We start from the raw sequence: 5,289 nt of genomic DNA, 5'->3' as shown, positions 1-5,289 counted from the left end.
CAAATGTTGAATTGTTCAATAATTTATTAAGCATTCAACATTTTTTAGTGCATTATACTCTATGAACTGGGCAGTTTGGAAGTACCAAGAGACCAAAAAGTAGTGTTTTGTGGCTTCAGAGACTTCACATATATTGATAATGGTAATGGTAATATTATAAACATAATAAGTACCATTTATTGAGTTTCTACTATGTTCCAGGCACTGCTATATACCCTATATACACGCTGTCTCATTTCATCCTCAGAAAAACCACATGAGGTACCTATTTTCATATTATTTTTTAAACATGGTAATAACTGAGGCTCAAGAAGTTAAATGACTTAGCTAAGGTCACCAGATAGAAAAAAATGAGATGTGATGGAAATTGTGTTTGATGCAAAAGTCCATGTTTCCTCCCCATCTCTCCATTCCACTGTATCTTTCTGTTGCTTTTTGTTGTTATCGAGGTAAACAAAGGAGCAAGCTCCATCTGTCTGTTTGTCTATTTCTTTCTCTCTCTATCTCTTGTTTTTGATTTCTCACACCTATCTGGCAAGAGGCATAGGTGGGGTTGGGATATGTATTACCTTCCCATCTAAGCCTGAACTTACCTCTACACATTCTTTTTCAATCTACAGTTCCAAGTGTTTTGCTAATTAGAGACAATCGTTCTTCTCATATACTTCTTGTCTTTTCACATATGAAGTAAAATGGAGAACTAAGGCAATTGTGAGAATGCAGAATGCAAAATAAGTTTACTTACATTTTCTGACTGTCTTAAAACATTAAGATTTGCACTTAGGAATGAATGGTCTAGGAAATAGAGTTGCAATTATACTCATTATCAGATTGATTGATATAATACTTTTAATTTCTGTTGTGTAGAAAGAATAGAGTGCAACAAGATATAGTCATAATTTATTATGATTTTAGTGCTCATGAAATAATGATAATTATTGCTTCATCATTATTAAGCTGCAACATGTTTTCTGAGGTACTCCATAATTCATAAAGTATTATGTGTATATGAGAGTAGGTAGCATCTTTTTAGAAGTGATGCAACTTTGTTGCTATCCTTGCTATAGAAAGATCAAATAGAAGGATTTTGGGGATTGTTACCCCAATTTGTTCTGCCAGCATTTTGGTGGTTGACCCTACTACTTCTGTTTCATAAGAAAACCAATTTGGGATATACTATAAAACAATCAGAGAATTAAAGTAATAAAATATCTATTCATTCACCTTATGGTTACCTTTCTAGGTCTCTGTTTTGTCAGCTACCCAGTTGATCCAGTTCCTTCCAGCTCTACTGTTTTGGCTCTCTAGTTAAAAATTGCCAAAACAGTCAACATTTCCTCACTTGTATTTTGTGTTTTCCAGATATGATTGTTGATGACTGGTTTCTGAGCAATGATGTCAATGAAAAGTTAAAACTTTAGGCAAGTGGGAATGATTCATTGGTGCATCACATTAATTGTTCTCAACTTTTCTAAACTTACCAAGTTATGTAATTCATGAGCATCTAAAGTACCCTGAAATTTTTAAAACATTGCCTTAAAAAAGTAAAGTTATAAGGCTTTATTATTCTTTTAAGATAAATGTAAAAATAGCAATCTCATACTAATACTAGACTTGCAACATTGCATAAGTTATTTAATCTTGTCAATTCAATGAACTGTTCTCTTTATATCTAGTTCATACGTGAAATAAGGTAGCACAGCAGATCATGAAGTTTCAAGATTACATGAGTTCAAAGCCTGACTTCATTGCTTACTTAATTATGTGGCAAGGACAATTTAACAAACCTTGTAAGTCTCTATTTTCTTAATGCGTACTGTAATGTACAAAATATAATAATACCTAACTCCATAGAGTTGTTCTGATAATTCAATAAGATAATAAATATAAAACTTTTTAGCATAGTATCTAGTATATAAAAATAATTAATACAAGGGTTCTCAGGAGGCATGAGCAGTTCTCAGGCTCCCATGGAGATTTAGAATTGTCCAATGACCAAAACCCACCTTTGTCATCTTTAGTCCAGTCGACACATTTTACAGTTAGAGAAACTTGATTCAGTGTTATTAACTTTTATTTTTAAAATTTTAAACAAGAAATTTATTTATACAACGAGACACTTGATGTGAAGCCAAGCATGTAAAACAACGTCTAATCCTGTGGTTCCCATTGTACTGAGCAGAATCACCATGGCAACAACACATCATCGGTGAGAAGTGATGTCAGCAAAATGACAGAGAAGAAGTTCTCCAGCTTCTCTCCACTGCACTCCCACAGAATACCAGCTGGCAATTATCCAGCGACAAGATTACCACCTGAATATTCCAGAAGTTGGGAGTGAAAGTGTGACATTCCCTTGGACCACAGAGCTGAGAAAAAACTTAATCAGATGATAAGAGAAATGAAATGTGCTCTGTGACCACAATGGCCACACCCCCAAACCCACACAGCACCACAAGCAGAAAAATCCCCTATATGTACAGTTTCTACAGTGAAAAAAGTGAAGTAGAGGTGGGCATTCAGCTTTCCTGCCATTCTGAACTTTTATACAGGAGGATCTCTCTAGTCCTTTCCCATGGGAGGCATTGCAAGGGTCAATAGCATTAGCCCATCAGAGGTCAGTTAGAAACAAAGAATGGGGGTTGAGTGCACAACAGCCAATTCATAAGCCTTGGTGCCAGCCCCTACAGAACTGGGCTTAGGCTACCTGTATTGCTACGATAGATATAGTGGTAATGTGCTTAGAGATCAAAACAGACAGTCTGGTCAATGAGATTTTTGCACGGGTATACTGTATGAGGATTGTCACAAAGTGAGACTGTGAAGACTGGAATAAATACTTACATATTCAGTGTTCAGACACTGATACACAACCACAAAACTCAAGAACAATTAGGGAAACATGACATCACCAAACAGTCAAATTAAAGTGCCAGTGACTTGACTCTAAAGAGACAGAGATGTATGATTTTCCTGATTAAAGATTCAAAACAATTGTTTCAAAAAAGCTCAGTGACCTTCAAGAAAATGCAGAGAAACACTTCAGAAATTGTCAGATAAATTTAACAGAAAGATTGAAATAAGAAAAAATAATTAAAAATCTTAGAGCTAAAAAATAGAATGAATAAAATAAAAAATGCAATAGGGAGCATCAACAATCAGATTCCATTCTTGTAAAACTATCACAAGGCGTATTATAATAAAAACTCTCAAAGGTCAAAAATATGGAGAGGTTTATAAAAGCGGCAACTGAAAGAAAGCAAATAACATATGAGTTTCCAATACATCTGGCTGCAGACTTCTCAGTTAAGAAGGCCGGGAAGAAGTGGGATGATATATTGAAAGTACTGAAGGAAAAAACCAAACAGCCAATCAAGAATACTGTACCCAGCAAACATAGTCTTCAAAATGAAGGAGAGACAAGTACTTCCCCAGACAAACAAAAGCTGAGGAAGTTTATCACTACCAGACCTGTCTTACAAGAAATGCTAAAAAGAGTTTTTCAAACAGAAGGAAAAGGACAATAATGAATAACATAAAAACATCTGAAGGTATAAAACTCACTGGCAAAATTAAGTATGTAATCAAATTCATAATACCCTAATAATGTAATCATAGAATATAAACCTCTTATATCTTTAGTATGAATATTAAAAGATAAAACTATTAAAATAATAACTATAATTGGTTAGGGAATATGCAATCAAAAAGCTGTAAATTGTAATATCAAAAATTCAAAATGTGGAAGTGGAGAGGAGTTAAATTATATAATTTTTTGTGTTCTTGCCTTTTTGTTTTTACTTTTTTAGCAATGAAAGTAAGGTTGTCATTTTAAATAATGCAGTGTCTGTGATTATAATTGTTCAAGATTATTGAGCTAATACGTGATGCAGCTGAAACCTGAATTCAATGCTTACCAATGTACTATGTTTCCAGAGATGTCATTAGTCTACAATAATTTGTGAGCAATTATACCCAATATTTGCAGTTATGTTTCCAGAGATGTCATTAGTCTACAATAATTTGTGAGCAATTATACCCAATATTTGCAGAAGTATGCTGGTTTGAAACTATTGTTTTCAAGGTCTTCACCCTGTTAGATCAATTCTCCACCTAGCAGCAAAGCGACCTTCTAAATATATAAATAGAATCACAGCACATTCCTTCCTAAGCTCCTCTGATGGCTTTCCATTGTTCACAAGATAAAATCCAAATTTCTTATCATGGCCTGAAAGGCCCTACATGATCTGGTATCTGCCCTGCTTCTTAAAACTTCCACTTTTTACTCCCTCTGCTCAGCAATACAATGTCCTTTCAGTTCGTTGAAATTGACAATCTGTTCACAGCATCAGGGATTTTACACATGATATCACCTGTAACTGGAAGAATATTCATCTTTCTTTTCTTTTGGTTAATTTCCTTTCATCTTTTAACCCTCAGCTTACATATTTTATTTTCAGAGAAGACACTGTTGACTACACCACTTCCTCAGTTTCTCACCTCTGATAAATGACATCAGTACTTCTTGGCACTTATTACAAGTGTTCATTATGTATTTATGTATTTATTTGTGTTTATTTGTTAATATTTGCCTCTACTAATATACTGTTAACCTTATAAGAGTAGAGACTTATTTGCTTTGTGCAATACTATGTGGACCTCAAAAAGAATCTCATTTATTTATAGGCATCCTTTGCCAGACATTCTACCATTCCAACAAGTTTGAGCCTCCTTGAGATATATATGTACCTGTGGTTGTGTTATCATATGGAAAGTTTTATGGGAAAATGTCATAAATATTTTGTGTTTATTATATAACTTTATCAATTTTTAACTATGTTCACTTTACATTTTTAAAATATCAAATAATTCAGATATGGTTGAAGTCTCCATTCTACTCAGAGATAATCATTTTGTTGAATTTGGTATTTATCATCTCCATGCCTGTTTATATATCTATTATTATAGATGTATATATCTTAAACAATATGGAGATTTATTTAGCGTATTTATAAATTTCATGCCAAGAATTTATCATTGTGATTATATCATACTGCATTATTCTTTTCTTTTCTTTTTCTCCGTATTATATTTTAAATTTTTATCTAGGTTGATATCAGTAGTTCCAGTTCATTAATTTTCATGAATATATCATATGAAATTTGATATATATACTGCATTTATTTTTTATCTTGATGATGAACATTTATGCCATTCCCAGTTTTTCCTATCTGTATCGAGGCTCTAATGAACTAGTTTTTCATGCCTCTCTGTGAAAATCTGCAAATT

Source organism: Chlorocebus sabaeus, chromosome 22, assembly GCF_047675955.1.
Source record: "Chlorocebus sabaeus isolate Y175 chromosome 22, mChlSab1.0.hap1, whole genome shotgun sequence".
Taxonomy (NCBI): Eukaryota; Metazoa; Chordata; class Mammalia; order Primates; family Cercopithecidae; genus Chlorocebus; species Chlorocebus sabaeus.
Note: the sequence above shows the minus strand (reverse complement) of the source record.